The 18,047-nt window shown below is 47.8% G+C and overlaps 1 protein-coding gene and 1 non-coding gene across 2 annotated transcripts in view; one reads left to right on the plus strand and one right to left on the minus strand.

Moving 5' to 3' along the window:
* Window positions 1-18,047, plus strand: part of SLC39A11 (solute carrier family 39 member 11) — a 370,219-nt gene that overhangs the window by 6,743 nt on the left and 345,429 nt on the right. The gene's annotated exons all lie outside the window — the stretch shown is intronic.
* Window positions 5,080-5,153, minus strand: TRNAG-CCC (transfer RNA glycine (anticodon CCC)). Its single transcript has one exon. It is a non-coding gene; the product is annotated as a tRNA-Gly (tRNA).

Consider the following 18,047-nt stretch of genomic DNA (forward strand, 5'->3'; position numbering starts at 1 on the left):
TGGGAGGGATGGTTATTTGACTTAACTGTTTACAGATACCGGAGACCCTGCCTTCAACAAATAGCCAGGCAGGCATCACATTTGATGCAGAGAGCCTGGACGTCTGGACTGCCCACAAACTCAACACCTTCACTAGAAAAGGAGATATCAGAAATCCCACTCCAAACATTAGTTTGGACCCTTAATTAGTGCGTATTTGAGCGCCTGCTATGTTAGTTAGCTCTGTTGATGCAATGGAGGATCGAAGAGATATTTGATGAACAGCCAATGATCCTGTAACAATCTCTCATTTCTCTTTTTTAAACTTTTAATTTTGTATTGGGTTAAAGCCCATTAACCATGTTGTGACAGTTTCAGGTGGGCAGCGAAGGGACACAGCCATACATATACCTGTATCCACTCTCCCCCAGACTCCCCTCCCATCCAGGCTGCCCCATAACATTGAGCAAAGTTCCCTGTGCCGTACAGTAGGTCCTTGTTGGTTCTCCATTTTATTTTTTATCTGTTTGCTTTTTAAAGTTTATTTAATTGCAGGATAATTACTCTACAGTATTGTGGTGGTTTTCGCCGCACACCAGCCAACATGAAGCGGCCACAGATGTGTGTCCCCCCATCCTGAACCCCCCTCTCCTCCCTCCTCACCCTTATCCATTTTAAGTATAGCAGTGTGTACGTGTCTATCCCAGACTCCCTAACTGTCCCTTCCCCCACGTTCTTCCCCCCTCCTCCCCAACAACCATAAGCTTGTCCTCTAAGTCCGTCTCACTTGAAGCGTCCTGCACTCTCTTCCCTGCTCCACCGTTCCGCCCTGGCCGATGAGCTTTCGCACATGTGTGGAGAAGATGGAAGTAATCAGGAAGGTCCTCAAGTTAAGTCCCCTAAGTCCAACTCTGCATCTCACCCCTCCCACCTCTCAAGGAGCTCACGCTCTTCTCTCTCCTCCATAATTTTCTCCTTCTCAGCGGGACGGTTTCCATCATCTCAAAAATATTCCCTAGCGTCTCCCGTCTTATAAAAACGCTCCTTTGTCTTCCAGTCTCCTTCCAGCATGCCCACCTCTCCCCCATCACAATGAAACGTTTTGGCCTTTGGTAATTGCTGTCTCTGCAAGACGCCCCCGCTTCCCTTCTCCAGCTCCACCCGTTAGGCCTCCTTGCATCACCACTGCCTCCACTGAAAGACCGCCCTCCCCGTCTCGCCAGTTTCAGTTTCAGCAGTCACTTCGTTTCTGGACCTTTCAGCAGCCTTCAGCATGGCTGACCCACCCCTTATTGACACAGTTGCCTCTCTTTTAATTGGAGGATAATTGCTTTACAATATTGCGTTAGTGGCTGCCATACGTCAACATGAGTCAGCCATAGGTATACATATGTCCCCTCCCTCTTGAACCTCCCTTCCACCTCCCTCCGCATCCCTCTCCTCTAGGTTGTCCCACAGTGCTGGCTTTGAGCTCCCTGCATCATACAGCAAATTTTGCAGCACTATTTACAATAGCTAGAGCATGGAAGCAACCTAGATGTTTGTCGACAGATGAGTGGATAAAGAATTTGTGCATATATACCGCAGAATATTACTCAGCCATAAAAAGGAATGCATTTGAGTCAGTTCTGTTGAGGTGGGTGAACTTAGAGCCTAATACACACAGTTGCCTTTTGACTTCTGTCAAGACAGCATCTTCCATCACTCGGCACTTCCTCTTAGTCGCCTTTGCTGGCTCTTCTTGCTTTGCATGACTTCGTAACATTGGAGGGGCCCAGGCTCAAGCCTTAGCACGGGTCCCTTCTCAGTCTGCAGTGCCTGACTAGGTGACGCCATCCTGCCCAGTCCCCTAAAGACTCAGAGGGTCGCCCCAAGGGTTCAGGTGGAGACTATGATGGCAGTGCAAGTGTAGAGAAGGGGAGAGGTGTTTGCAGATGTCTCCTGCATTTGTTCCTCCGGCCCAGGGCTCCTGGATTATACATCTAGCCGCCTCCTTAGACTCTTCACTTGGGTGTCTAAGAGGCATCTCAAACCCAATACGTCCAAAGTAATCATTCTCTTCCTGCCACCCTTCCTATTCTCTTCTCCGAGCCAACCCTGTCTCAGAAAGTGGCACCACTGAGTTATTCATGCCAAAACCCCAGGAATAATCCTCCATGCTTCTCTCTGTCCACACCTGATCCATTTTCCAATCCTGTAGACTCTTCCTCCAAAATAGGAGTTGACAAACTTTGGCTATGAAGTCAGAGAGTTAATGGGTTTTGCAGGCCCTGTGGTCTCCGTAAGAACTGTTCAACAAGGCCACCGTAGCAGGAAGTCAGCAGTAGACAGTAGGTAGGTGAACGGGGATGGCTGTGTTCCAAGAACACTTCATTTACAGAAGCAAGCTGGGGGCCGGTTTTGGCCCATAATTTGCTAATCCCTGGCCTTTTCCATTTCCACTGTTACTACCAGAGACCAAGTCATCAGTTTCTCATCTGAGCCACTTACATTGCTTTCTCTTTTGTTGGTGGGATCTTAGTTCCCAAACCTGGGATTGAACCCACGCCCCCTGCGTTGGAAGCATGAGTCTTACCATCAGACCCCTAGGGAAGTCCTTTGGATTACCTTCTAATTCCCCGTTTCTACTCCTGACCCATTAGTAACTCTCTTTGTTATGAAAGCAGCTGCATCTTTCAAAAGTGTGAACCAGGCCCTGGGTGTCCCCTGCTTCAACCCTCCAGTGGCTTCTCCCCTTTCTGGGGCAAGTTCCGACTCCTAGCAAAGACCATCAAGACCCTGCGTGACTGGCCGCACCTCAGCCCCCTCTTCCCTCTCGTGCTAGTCCAGCCTCACTGCTGTCCTTTCTGTTTCAGAAAGAAGGCTTGGCTCACCGCTTTCTGAGGCTCTCACTCTGCCCGTTTGTTTTAGCAGATCTTCACGTGGGGTCACCTCCTCTGAGAAGACTGCCCGGGTCACCCCAACTCAAAGTAGGAAGCGTTAGCATTTCTAAAGGACTTTTTATATGTCAGCCACTGTTATAAACTCTTGGAAATGAACTGCCTTATTCAGTTCTCACAGAAAACCCCCTGAGCTAGATCCTGTTCTTATCTCTACTTTATTGAAGGGGAAATTGGGGCCAAGAGAGATTATATAATTTCCCCCAAATGATTGAGGAAGTGGCAGAGCCGAGAAATAAACCAGGCTGTCTGGCTCTGGGGTCCACGACCTTAGCATTGCTCTTTACTGTCTACGTATCACATTTATCATAACGTTTGTCGCTGTGTTGTGATACATGCTCATTTATTTATGCATCTGTTTGTTGAGTGTCTCCCCTTCAGCTTGGAGCAGAGATCTGATCTGTCTTTTGTCTCATCAAATTCTCAGCTTCTAGACCAGTACACATAGTACTGTGTCTGACACACAGTAGATACTCACTCTTTGTTGAGTGTGTGAAAAATAATTTAACTTTGTAGTAATTTATTGGTATGCTGACGAGTCTATAAACATTCAAAATACATCTTATTTTAGAATTACTATGAAAGAAAGGAAATGATTAGATTCATTACTCTAATTGCAAAAATGTTGAATTCATTCGTAATCTGCTCAGCCCTCCCCTTACCCCCAGAATATGTGAACTCTTTGGGCTTTTAAATGTTATTTATGAAATGAGAAGAGTCTTGTGGTCATTTTCACCTTCTTATTCCTTTTCTCGTTGCTTCTGGGCTGTGTACTCTAGGACAGCAATCCTAAGGGTCAGGATGAGTTCAAGGGAAGGTGGTCCCTTCCAGTGTGGTTGAATGTTTTCAACTGAAGGACACATCTGTAAGAGGAGCTTTTTTATTACAGGGCTTCCCTGGCAGCTCAGCAGTTAAGAATCTGCCTGCAATGCAGGAGAGGCCGGTTTGCTCCCTGGATCGGGAAGATCCTCTCGAGAAGGAAATGGCAACTCACCCTAGGATTCTTGCCTGGGAAATCCCATGGACAGAGGAGCCCAGTGGGCCATAGTCCGCGGGGTCGCAATAGAGTCAGGTGTGACTTAGCAACTGAACAACAACAACGACAACAACAGCAACACGTTATTGCAGTAATCCTGCCCTCACCAGTATTCTTGTGTGGGAAATCCCATGGATGGAGGAGCCTGATAGGCTATAGCCCATGGGGTCACAAAGAGTCGGACACAACCGAGCAACTTCAGTTTGCCCTCACCTTGCTTAGCGAAGTATGTGGCCTCCCAGGCACCCATAGCTGCCACCTGAGAATATTTGACTGTAATGATGAAAGAAGGGATACTTTCCTCTTGGATACAGCATAATTGGAAGAATAACTTAGGAGGAAGCAGTTGTCAAGTCTCCCTTTCCTGGGGATAAACCATTGGCAGGATCCTGTCTTATCCCGGGACTCACACAACCTACAATCATGTGTCAGTTAATGAGGACTTAGACCACGAAGAGTTCAAAGACTCCGGCAGGGAAATCAGATCGCCGCGCAAACTGCCGTTTCAGGAGGAGGCGTGCTTGGGGGAAGCCTTGTCTCTCCTGGACTGTGGACTTTGTTAGCTTCTGCTGTTTTGTAAGCTCTACCAGGTAAATCAGAAACGGAAAACTGCTTGGCCTGAGGCTGGGTGATCAAAAACTCTGAGTTCTTAAGACTTGGGAAAATTTGCTCTTTGAGTGTCTGCAAATAGAGTTTGGGGGAGAATGCCACCACTTGGCTAAAATGTATTGAATCTTCTGATAGGCTTTTGGTACAGGCGCGGATCATGGAAGAGTACGCTACTTGACCTTTGAATTTGAAAAGCCGTGTGCACGACTTTATGTCTTGCCAAGGAGGCTCACATAGTTGCATTCTGCGTCGTCTGCCCAAAGCAGAATCTCTGGGTGTTAACCGCCTGGCATCCTGTGTGAGTGGGTGGAGCTCTAATCCTGCATCCCATTTGCCGCTCCTGAGCTGTCCAGGGGTTATTTTCTGAAAACCTAGTTTATCCTCTTAGAATTTGCTAATTTAAAAAATTATATTTATTTATTTGGCTGTGCCACATGGGATCTTCCATCTTCATTGCAGCCTGTGGGACCTTTAGTTGCAGCTTTCAAACTCTTGATTGTGGCACGTGGGATCTAGTTCCCCTGACCAGGGATTGAACCTGGGCCCCCCACATTGGGAGTGTGGAGTCTTAGCCACTGGACCACCAGGGAAGTCCCTATCCTCCTAGAATGTAGAGAGTGCTTTTAAGGCCGGAAGGCCCCAGGGCCCCTCAGTTATGCCCTCCTGCACGTTGGTGAGGTATGAGGTAACGGTAGGGGTGGGTCCGGGGGTCCAGTGGAGGGTAGCTTAGGTGGTTTGCTCACCTCCCTGGTGGTGCAGTGTGCAGGGGGCATGTGCGGTACTCTGCTTTTGCCCTGGGCTCTTCAAAAGTGGCAGTTGGATTTTTGGTCTTTTTGTATCTCGTTGTTCATAATTTTGCCCCAACTGCATGCCTGCAGTTATTTTTTGTCTGCTATCGTTTCTTTGTATTTTGTTGCTCAAGGAGATGTGTGTCCGGGTGCAAGCCTTACAGCAAAGGGTCCCAGGTCCCAGCCTGTCTCAGGAGAGGAGCAAAGGAATGTAATAGGATTCTGCCTGTGGCAAGTGACATCGCAGGCACAGCTCCTGGTCCCGCCTCCCCCGTGGAGGCAGCTCTCGGGGGCTCTCGTAGCCTCCCCCTTTTCAGCGCTCCGGCTGGTGATTGTCTTCCACGTTTGCCTGGACTCCAGGCTCCTCATCCAGCTCTGTCTGCCCGCACCCCATCCCTCTGTGTGCAGCTCCTCCCATTACATTCATTTTAGTTAAACCCCTCTGAGTGTGCCATCTGTTTCTAGCTGGACTGTGTGCCATGCAGATGGTTATAGACCCCAGATTAGCGACATGGCTCCCCTGCCCCGTTAGCACCAGGCCCCAGTCCAGCCCTGATATCACCCCGGGGGAAGAATGAACAGCTCAGCAGTTTAGAACACATCGTGCACCCGAAGTTTCTGCAACAACTGGACAACACGAACCCCTGTTTAGCAAGGGGAGACCTCGTATCCCCTGTCTGTTCGGGTGCAGACAAGTTGAGGCTTAGCAGAGGAGGAAAGCCCTCTAGGCAAGAACACTGTGTGGACAGAAATCATTTAGCGCCTTACTGGGCGGTGCACGATCCGCTTACTTTCCTGTGCTGGGCTTGCTTTATCTTGCATCATGCGGTCAGTTTATGTCAGGGCCAGGTGAGTTTTCCTAATGGCAGGATCAGAAGCCGTGGTTTAATATTAGCCAATCTGGAAAATGTTCGGTGGTTTAATGACCCAGAAGTTTCTGGTCTTTTCTTGCTGCGATGAAAGGCGAGGGGAATTTCATGTTTATTGGACACGCCTCTGTACCTGGTAATGTGATAAGTTATTGGTAATGTCTCCTTTCAGCCAGTCTTTATACAGCTCTGTCTCGTAGGTAGTATGATCCAAGTTTTGCAGACAGGAAAGCAGGGGTTTGGGGATGTCACAAGCTCCAGGTCACACCTCCCTAAGTGAAAGTGCAGTGATGCGGTTAACAAATTGGGTTCTGGGCGAGGGATGTAAGACTGCTATGCCTCAGTTTCCTCATCTGTAGAATGGGGTAACAGTTGGACCTACTTCATAGAGCTCTTGTGGCAATTGAATATGACGGTGAATATAAAGTGCTTAGAACAGGACTCCAAAAGGGAGTGCATTGTGAGCCCTCCAAAAGCTAGCTAATTTCCTTTTCTGATTTTAACAGTCTAACTCATATTTAAGACTGTTTTAAGCACCTGGAAATTTTTGTAATGTTTGATTTTGAGCGAAAGACATGATGAGAAGATGATAGAAAGTCATTTTCTTTGACCTGATTTCAAAACTCTTGACATTTCTCTGTCATCAGTCTTGTGCTGGCAAAGCTGACGTGTCTTTATGACATTCTTAGAGCATCCCTTTGGTCATCTGCTTTACTGTGACTTTGCATGCTACTTAAACTATTTTACAAAATCTGGAAGAAATCAGATGGGGCCGTTAAAAAGTCATTGTACTAAATGGGACTTAAAAAAATTTTTTTTTTGAAGTGGACCATTTTAAAAGTCTTTATTGAATTTGTTACAGTATTGCTTCTGTTGTTTATCTTCTGGTTTTTTGGCCCCTGAGACATGTGGTGTCTTAGCTCCCTGACCAAGGATCGAACCCACACCCCCTGCACTGGAAGGAGAAGTCTCAACCACTGGACCCCAAGGAAGACCCTGGTTGCCTGTTTTTAAGCCTTGATTTTTTTTTTCCTTTTGCTAACAGGCAAATAATGGCTAAGACATCTAGAAAATGTCTTGAATGCTTTTCGCTGGGCTGGGAGTTCTAAGACAAATTGTAAAATTCTAAAGTTTCCAGTTCCCCATTTTAGGTAGGTTATGTCAGCTGGAACTCTGGTTCATTTTCCTGAATCTGTGGGATCTTTTTCAGAAGTAGGCAGGAACCGAGCTGAGTCCACATGCTGGCCTCATGAACAGACCTCGCCCTGCGTTCCTTCACTGAGAGTGTGATTTCTTGTGGAGGTGGTTTCTGAAGCAGTACACTTGCAAAAATAAAGTCACTAAAAAAAAAAAAAAGAGTTTGCTCTTTGGTTTCTAGTATATACCATCAATTATAACAGTGAAGATCGAAATAAATTTATCTGACAGAAGCTCACGAAGTTACAAAGGCTGGTGTAGCTTATTTGAAAACATAAGCAGCATTAGCTATTTCGTCTAAATACTGAGCTCATAGGAATGACATATTAGCAAAAATATACCAAGATACCATGAGAATAGTAACAATTTCTGGCTTCGGCACACACCTATTCTCCACATATTAAAAAGAAGTTCTTGCACTGTTGTGAAAGTTCTAGGACCCACAACAGATTTCCCAGCCTGGGGATGGGTCAAAGGGACTAAGAACCCCCAGGGAATTTGACTTCGGAGGCCAGTGGGATTTGATTATAGAACTTCCACAGGACTGGGGAAACAGACTCTTGAAGGGCACAAACAAAGCCTTGTGCATGCCAGGACCCAGAAGAAAGGAGCAGTGACCCCATAGGAGACTAAGCCAGACATGCCTGTGGGTGTCCAGGAGTCTCTGGCGGAGGTGTGGGTCCACAGTGGCCTGCCATGGGGTCGGGGCACTGAAGACAGCAGTGCGTGCAGAAGTCCTTTTGAAGGAGCTCGCCATTCCCTTCATTACCCCTACCATAGTCTGGCCTCAGGCCAAACTACAGGGAGGGAACACAGCCCCACCCATCAACAGAAAAAACTGGATTAAAGAGTTACTGAGCATGGCTCCACCCATCAGAGCAAGACCCAGATTCCTCCACAGCCAGTTCCTCCCATCAGGAAGCTTCCACAAGCCTCTTATCCTTCTCCATCAGAGGGCAGACAGAATGGAAATCACAATTACAGAAAACTAACCAAACTGATCACTCGGATCACAGCCTTGTCTAACTCAATGAGCCATGCCGTGTAGGGCCACCCAAGATGGACCGCATGGTGAGAGTTCTGACGAAATGTGTTCCACTGGAGAAGGGAATGACAAACCACTTAAGTATTCTTGCCCTGAGAACCCCATGAACAGTATGAAAAGGCAAAAAAAAAAAAACACCCATCACAGCACGTAGTTAAAACCCTTTTTGCCTTCGAGGTTGCTGGAGGCTTTTCCTGGGTGTCCCAGGTTTCCTGGTATGGGTAGAGCATGGAAGGAGAAATAAAACTCTTTTAAGCCTTCAAAGATGGGGATGGAAAGGAGCCCGAAGCCTCCCATTGCCTCCACCACCTTCAGAAAGGGAGAGCCAGGAACGATGCCGGGACCGCTCAAAGCAGCAGACACGGAGGGTGAATTGCATTCGAGAGCGAGTGTGAAGAGCCTTCAGTCTCCTCTGATGATGCTTGATCTGCTGTTTCTAAAACCCCGCTGTTTTTATGGTGCGTGACAGCTGGAGAAGGCTGGATAGAGTGACTCTGGGACAAGGAGTGAAGATGACTAGGAGGACGCACCTCACACCAGACCATCTTCAGCGAGCTCTGAAAGCACCACTTATCCGCACTCTGCTTTTTCTTAGTGAGACGGTTCTCGGCTCTTGGAAACTTGAATGGAGACCCTTCCAGGGCAAAAGGCTTTCAGATCATCCTGGGGAGTTGAATCATTCCTTTTCCTCTGGATCAGCTGGGGAGAGTGGCGGCCCTGTGGGGCTGGACCTGGCTGATTTCCTCCTCCAAACGCATCGTCCTTAGCAGGTTGTTCTAACTGGAAACCTTTTCCTCCTACTCCAGGAGCTGTTAATAAACTGCTTCTGTCTGAGGCAACACCAAGATAGGGAGGCTGGAGAGATGGAGAAGAGGCATGAGCGAGGCTGATACCCACAAGGGTTCTTGGCCTCCTTAATTAATAGAAATTGATCATAAGCCAGACAGCAAATTCAGACAAGGCTCTATTGGGGCCCCTGCTACAGCAGGAGAAGCGAGAACAACAGGGCCCCTTGCTTACTCCCCAGAACTAGCTTGTTCCTTATATGGGGTGAGGGTAGGGGGTGTGTTCAGGGCATCAGGCCGGGGGTGTGGCTTCAGGACGTGCCCACCCCCTTGGCGGCGGAGTGCAGGCTTTTGCTTCTGACACCCACTGTTTGCTCCTGGCCCTTCAGAAGCGACAGCAGGGATTTTGGGGATCTTTTCGTATCTTTGGTCCGTGATTTCGCCCCCCTGTGCACGCACGCAGCTGTTTTCAGTCCCGCACAGCTTCTTTGAATTTTGTTGCTGGAGGAGAGGTGTCCAGGTGCAGACACTGCGGCAAAGGGCCTCAGGTCCAGGATGGCTCTGGACTAGAGCTGTCGCGTCCAAGACCGAGGAGGAATGGGGTTTCCTTGTTGCAAAGACAGTCCCCGCGCCACACGGCGTGCCTGAGGCTGTGACCGGTGCCACCTGAAGCCCCTGGAGCAAGCAGAGGGGGTCGCGTGAGGGTACAGGAGGGAAGGACTGTGAAACAGCTGAGGCCTGTCACCTCCCAGAGGGGCTGTAATGAATAATAGAGCACCATCCGCTTGGGAGAGCTATTTGCGAGACTGTTTGGTTTTATTCTTTTAGCTGATGGATCATTTATTCAAATAAGGCAAAGACATCTCCACATTGTTTCCTTCTCTATTGAAAGTGGAGCGTTTTAAATAGATGCCTTTCTCTCTTTTTCAACAGAACTTACTTCAGTCTGGTCCCAGGAACTGTTTTTCATTTTAGGATTCACAAATAGTAACACATATGCACCCATTACAGCCAAAACAGCGTGCTTGCCTTTCGGATCGTCCTCCATTATTACGGTAGACTCTACCGACATATGGAGAAAACCCTCCAGCTCTCCCCACCACGTCCTTCTGTTCAGGCCAGTTCTGGCCTTCCTGGGACAAGCCTCTATCGTCAACTTCCTCGTTCTCTCTTTTAGTCAGAAATTTGACGTCTCCATTATCTTTTTCATGAACTTCGATTACTCTGGGAACTATTGGAATGTAGGAGACTAATCTGCAAAAAAAAGAAAAAATAAAACACCAAGAAAGCATTGTAAGTGGAAGCCAAATTGAGTCTTAATCCAGTCTGAGCCTTTGTTCTAGAAGTGTCTAGACTTTAAAGTGGCAGTGCAGCTGGAACTAAGCTAACTCTAAATCATCTTGAGAATGAGCCCTGGAGACTCCTGTTCATCAAGGAAGGCTCTAAGAACATGCTGTTCCCCATCACATCCTTAAAGAGAGTGAAAGTTGCTCAGTCATGTCTGACTCTCTTCATGGAATTCTCCAGGCAAGAATACTGGAGTGGGTTGCCATGCCTTCCTCCAGGGATCTTCCTGACCAAGGGATCAAATGCAGGTCTCCCGCATTACAGGCAGACTCTTTACCATTTGAGCCACTCAGTTCATCAAGGAAGGCTCTAAAAAGATGCTCTTCCCCGTCACATACTGGCTGGTATTTAAAAATGCATGGGATGAGGGGCTTCCCTGGTGGTCCCCTGCTTCCAGTTAAGATCCCATGCTTCCAGTGGAGAGGGTGGGTTTGATCCCTGGTCAGGGACGTAAGGTCCCACACGCTGCATTCCTCTCTCGACTCCCCCCCCCCCCCGCCCCCGCCAAAAAAATGCACAAATGCACAGGATGAGCTGATGCAGCTGTCTCGAGCTGTGAAAACGGACAGGGTGGAACAGTGGGTGAAGGGAGGACTTCTTTTATCTTGAAGACATGCTTTCGTGGAGGTGCGTTCATGGTTGAGAAAGAGAGCTGTGATTCATTTTCTTGGTGGCCGAGCATCTCAGCTTTGCCTGAAGTGTCCAGCCTCAGGTTTCTATGAGGAAGCTGGCACAGTGGATGGCGGGAGGGGCGGGTTGGTGGTTCTGGTTGATGTGTTTGAGTGTTCTGACACCTCCGACTCTTTGTGACCCTATGGACTGTAGCCTGCCAGGCTCCTCTGTGCAGTTTTCCGAGGCAAGAATATTGGAGTGGGCTACCATTTCCTCTTCCAGGGCATCTTTCCAACCCAGGGATTGAACCCACGCCTCCTGTGTCTCCTGCACTGAAGGTGGATTCTTTACTGCTTGAGCCATGGTGGGGGGTGGGGATGGGGAATGCCTATTGAAACACTGTCCTCAGTAAGAATCAATTAAAAAAAATTATTTGAAGTAATTTTTATGCAAAGAAGTTGTCATGTGTTTCTTATGCAAAAGTATTGCTATGAGCAGGACCCATGCTTGAGGTTGGTTGACCGGTGGGAATGATTTGTAGTGACTTGTCCACACCGTTTTGCCAATCCTTTTCTTTTTTTCAAACTTAAAGTGTTGTTGCAGGGACAGTTGGCTGGGGCTCGGTGTGCAGTCTGTGGCCTGGCACAGAACCCTCTGGATGAAAAGTTATCACCGGCACGATGTCCTCCTTCCCCATCGAGAAAGAGATGACTCAACATCCTTCAGAGGAGTTAGTCAGATTCTAGTTCTCTTCCTCGGTTGAAAGCCTTGGCGATTCTCCGAATCTGAGATCTTGCCCCAGAGATACAGAGGTTGTGCTGTGTGTGCGTGTGAGTGTGTGTTACACGTCCACTTCCTGTGTGTGTGCATGCATGTCACATGCACACATGTGAATGTGTTCTTCACGTGCCCCGGCTCCCCATGTGCGTGCCCCGGCTCCCCATGTGCGTGCCCCGGCTCCCCACGTGCGTGCCCCGGCTTGGTGGCGTGGTCTGTATGTGTCCAAGCAAACTCAGGGCAGCGAAGGTACCAGTTGAGGTGAACTGGAGAGTCTTACTGATTTAGGCTGCGCCACGTGGCATGTGGGATCTTAGCTCCTCAACCAGGGATCAAACCCATACCCTTACAGTGCGAGTGTGGAGTTTTAACCACTGGATCACCAGGGAAGTCCTAGAACTTGAGAGCCTTAGAAGATGGTCCATTTCACTGGAGGAGTGGATGCTGGTGAAGGGTAAGAAAACAGCTAAGCTTTCATTGTGTTATATAAGAACCATTTGGGGTTCTTATTGAAAAAGAACACTCATGAGAAAAAAATATCTGGTTTCTCAGAAATGGACCATGTTCCCTGGCCTGGGGGACAGGGAGCCTTGAAGAAACTGATACCCAGCCACCTCCCAGACCAGAGGCGGGGTACTGTCCCAGAGGGTGTTGCTGCCCTTTGGGGTACTGGCGCGTCTATAGGTAGTCCTGCAGAGCTGGTGGCCGACCTTCCTGTTTTGGGCCATGCCAGGAAACAAACAAGATCTTAGTTCCCCCACCAGGGCTCGAACCCATGCCCCCTGCAGTGGAAGCTCGGGGTCTTAATCATTGGACCACCAGGGAAGTGGTGGTGGCTTAGTTGCTCAGTCGCGTCCGACTCTTGCGACCCCATGGACTGTATCCGAACAGGCTCCTCAATCCATGGGGTTCTCCAGGCAAGAATACAGGAGTGGGTTGCCATTTCCTTCTCCAGGGGATCTTCCCAACGCAGGAATCGAACCCAGGTCTCCTGAACTGCAGGCAGATTCTTTACTGACTGAGCTATGAGGGAAGCCCTTAATCCTCTTTTGAGACTAGCCTCAAGTACTAACCCCTGTACTGGCTACCTTGTAACCTATTCCTTGTAAGGACTTGGGACCACTGCGTCTCCTGCGCGCAAACTACCGCCGTGTTATTTGGTAGATCACAGCACACCCCTCAATTTCTCTTCACTGACAAGGGACCTTCTCTATTGCTTAAGCGATTGGAGGCCACGATCACTGAGTAACTGGTGTGGGTAAAGCCTAGGAAGTCATTCCAGATTTCTTTTTAAGTGGGCCTTGCATCCCATTCCTGGACGGGCTTCTCTGAAAGGATGGGGCGATCTTATCTCTAACCAGGACACCCCTCTTCTTCTTCCAGTCCTTGCAGGATCTGGACACCAATCCTCCCGCTCTGGACCAGACATGCCTCCTCAGAAAGAGGTCTTTTCCTCCCCCAGGGCTGGTCCTTCAGTGATACCAGGAGAGCAGAGAGAGATGAAACAGAGCTTCTCCCTCCCCTCCCACCTGGAGTTGAGGCTCTGCGTCATCAGCTCTCATGCTTTGCAGCATTTTGTTGAATGATATTTTACTCACTTTTTGCCTTAGGAGAACTGATAATGTTTTCTGTTCAGCTTGGCTAAATCTCAGTTAATATTTAGCTTTTTTCTTCAGGGTTTTTTTTTTTTTTTTAAATAATTGTATTATTTACTTGTTTTTGGCTCTGCTGGGTCCTTGTTGCTGCGTGGGCTCTTCTTTAGTTGAGGCGAGCAAGCTTCTCATTGCAGTGGTTTCTCTTGTTGCAGAGCAAGGGCTCCAGGGCGCACGGGCTCAGTAGTTGCGGCTCCCCGGCTCCAGAGCGCAGGCTCAGGACTTGTCGCCCGTGGGCTTCTGGGTGCCCATGGCATCTGGGATCTTCTCAGACCAGGGACTGAACCTGTGTCTCCTGCACTGGCAGGCACACTGTCCACCTCTGGGCCACCAGGGAAGCCTCACCTCTGTTTTTAAGCGTAGTCCAGACGTATGTAACCTGACATGTCTAAAGGAGAAAATCAGGCGCCAGTCTGTGTTCCGTTACCACGGACTTGAAGCGAAGGGCGGGTAGTCGATGGACTTGGCGGTGGGAGTGGGGAGGGGGTGTGAAGCCTTGAGGTGTTATTCTCAGCCCTGAGGGTCTGCTGACTCTGGTAACAGCTACACAGGCTTCTCAGCTGTAAGTAGAATACAGTCCCTGATGCCTACTTTCTAGATGAGCTTCTAGAAAAAATAGTAGAGGCTCTGCCTATGGGAACTTTCCTAGAAATTCACATATTAGAAGTGAAACAACCACTTAGGGGAAGTTTTGCTGTGGTAGAACATTTGATAGGAAATACTGTATTTTTGAATCTGGCGAAAAATAGAGATTAGAGAAGTGGCTGATTATAAGCTATTACTTATAAGTTTGACATCCTGGAATGTGAAGTCAAGTGGGCCTTAGGAAGCATCACTACAAACAAAGCTAGTGGAGGTGATGGAATTCTAGCTGAGCTATTTCAAATCCTAAAAGATAATGTTGTGAAAATGCTGTACTCAATATGCCAGCAAATTTGGAAAACTCAGCAGTAGCCACAGGGCTGGAAAAGGTCAGTTTTCATTCCAATCCCAAAGAAAGGCAATGCCAAAGAATGCTCAAACTACCACACAATTGCACTCATCTCACAGGCTAGTAAAGTAATGCTCAAAATTCTCCAAGCCAGGCTTTAGCAGTATGTGAACTGTGAACTTCCACATGTTCAAGCTGGATTTAGAAAAGGCAGAGGAACCAGAGATCAAATTGCCAACATCTGCTGGATCATCGAAAAAGCAAGAGAGTTCCAGAAAAAGCATCTACTTCTGCTTTATTGACTATGCCAAAGCCTTTGACTGTGTGGATCACAATAAACTCTGGAAAATTCTTAAAGAGATGGGAATACCAGACCACCTGACCTGCCTCTTGAGAAATCTGTATGCAGTTCAAGAAGCAACAGTTAGAACTGGACATGGAACAACAGACTGGTTCTAAATAGGGAAAGGAGTACGTCAAGGCTGTATATTGTCATCCTGCTTATTTAACTTCTATGCAGAGTACATCATGAGAAATGCTGGGCTGGATGAAGCATGAGCTGGAATCAAGATTGCCAGGAGAAACATCAATAACCTCAGGTATGCAGATGACACCATCTTTATGGCAGAAAGTGAAGAACTAAAGAGCCTCTTGATGAAAGTGAAAGCTAAAATCATGGCATCTGGTCCCATCACTTAAGGGTAAATAGATGGGGAAACAGTGGAAACAGTGACAGACTTTATTTTTGGGGGGTCCAAAATCACTATAGATGGTTACTGGAGCCATGAAAGACGCTTGCTCCTTAGGAGAAAAGTTATGACCAACCTAGACAACATATTAAAAGGCAGAGACATTACTTTACCAACAAAGGTCCATCTAGTCAAGGCTATGGTTTTCCAGTGATCATGTATGGATGTGAGAGTTGGACTATAAAGAAAGCTGAGCGCGGAAGAACTGATGCTTTTGAACTGTGGTGTTGGAAAAGACTCTTGAGAGTCCCTTGGCCTGCAAGGAGATCCAACGAATCCATCCTAAAGGAAGTCAGTCCTGAATATTCATTGGAAGAACTGATGCCGAAGCTGAAACTCCAATGCTTTAGCCACCTGATGCGAAGAACCGACTCACTGGAAAAGACCCTGATGAAGATTGAAGGCGGGAGGAGAAGGGGACGACAGAGGATGAAATGGTTGGATGGCATCACCGACTTGATGGACGTGAGTTTGAGTAAGCTCCGGGAGTTGGTGATGGACAGGGAATCCTGGCGTGCTGCAGTCCATGGGGTCACAAAGAGTCGAACACGACTGAGCGACTGAACTGAACTGATAAGCTTGAATGCTTGGTCTGCCAAATAGTGTGATTTTTGTGATGATGAGCGTTTCAGAGACACGCATCAGACCTACCCCATCACATAGGGAGCCTTTTAAAAATAAAAATATTTACCTGCCGGGGTCCAGCCCCGGTGGATCCAGAGAAATCGAAGGGTGGACGGCGTTGGCGTGGAAAGACTTGTTTATTTATTAATATAAGATTAGATTAAGAAACTATAGTGTAGTAGGAAGATTAAGTGGAGGAAGAGGGCTGAATAGCTTGGTTTACGCGGAAGACCAATAAAATTCCAGACAAGGAATTTGCACCATCTACGTTGGGCCACCAGCGCTCGCTTGAATATCTAAGGGTGCCTCGCCTTAAGCTCCCTTTCGTGCGGGTCTTAACAGCCAGGGCAAGTAAGTAGACCTGGCGAGCCTCTGCGCCCCAGGTGGAGATTCAGCCTGAAGTTAAAGTAAAGAGCAGAGAGAGGGAAAGGGAGAGAAGAAAGAGAAAGACACGGGGGGGAGCCAGAGTCCCAAGAAACCAGGCCGAGAGACTAGTTGGAGAAACTGGTCCGAGAAGCTGGTCCCATCCTTTATTGTTCAGAAGGCCTTTTATACTTTTGATAAAATATGGAGATCAATGGGTAACACAAAATTATGTAGTGTTCGCAGCCCAGACTCTTTCTATACATCATTTTGTATACAAAAGGTCTCAGGTGATTTACATTATCTTCTGGCCAAGAGGCTTGTTAACACTTTTTGGCTCTCTTCCTTAATGAATGTTAATTTTGTTTCCCCTGAAGTGTTTTTCTTTAATCTACATCTCCTTAAAGCGCTAAAGTTACATCTCTATAGAACAAAGGTGCAGTGGGATATAACAAAGAAGGTACTTAACTCAAAGATCTAATGTTGCTAATACCAGGTCTACTACTTGTTTTTCTATATACCAACTATATCTAAAAATAAAGGATATGAAAACTTGGCAGCAAGCATTGACTCAACAAATGAAACTTTTAATCAGTCCTATTCTAAAGATTTTGACTCCTCGGAAGCTCCTACATTCCTAGGAGCATTCCTATGTTTTAAGCTTCCTGTGCCTCCTGCAGTCAGGAGGCCTCAAACAATCACATGCGCAGCTGTAGGAGTCCTGCAGGCAGGCTAGAAAGCCATCAGAGGGGTTTTTGGATTGAAACACTCTTTCAAATGCAGAAGTCTAAAGCCCTGAATTGACTTTTTCCAGAGAATATCAGAAGAGTGGAAAAGCAGAGCACAAAAACCGGCAGATTTTTGTTGGGGTACATGCTTAGGAATTTCCAGAGGGGTCCCTGAAGTCTGAGCACGCCTTGCGTATGTCAGCTTCCTTCCTCATGACCTTGTCACGGGCGGGATTCCTCACACTGGCACGCAGAGTCTTCATTGCATCATGAGGCATCTTCCTTTGTGGCACACGGACTCTCACGGACTCTCTAGTGATGCACAGGCTCATAGCTGTGTCTTGGGCTTAGTTGCTCTGTGGAGCTGGGATCTTTGTTCCCCAGGCAGGGGTCAAACCTGCATCCCCTGCGGTGCAAGGTGACTTCTCAACCACTGGACCACCAGGGAAGAAACAATATGTGGAACCTTTTGATGGTTTTCCTGCCATGTTTTTTTCCGACAAAGCCAAAGTTCCGTTCTGTTTTTCATTGAATCTTGACCATCTTGATTGAATAGCCCCAACTGCGGCAGATTGAAAGTGAAAGTCGCTCAGGCGTGTCCAACTCTTTGCGACCCCATGGACTGTATAGTGTATGGAATTCTTCAGGCCAGAATACTGGAGTGGGTAGCCTTTCCCTTCTCCAGGGGATCTTCCCAACCCAGGGATTGAACCCAGGTCTCCTACATTGCAGGTGGATTCTTTACCAGCTGAGCCACAAGGGAAGCCCAAGAATACTGGAGTGGGTAGCCTATCCCTTCTCCAGTGGATCTTCCCGACCCAGGAAGAACGGGGGTCTCCTGCATTGCAGTTGGATTCTTTATCAACTGACCTATCAGGGAAGCCCTTGGGCAGGGCTGATTACGTACGTCTGTCTTGACAGTCATCCACTTGCTACTCCTGTCAATGACCAGGCTGTGCACTTTTTCCAGCGTGGAGCTCCTATTTAGGGCAGCTGGAGCCAAACACTTCAACAGCT

This window comes from Ovis aries, chromosome 11 (assembly GCF_016772045.2).
Source record: "Ovis aries strain OAR_USU_Benz2616 breed Rambouillet chromosome 11, ARS-UI_Ramb_v3.0, whole genome shotgun sequence".
Classification (NCBI taxonomy): domain Eukaryota; kingdom Metazoa; phylum Chordata; class Mammalia; order Artiodactyla; family Bovidae; genus Ovis; species Ovis aries.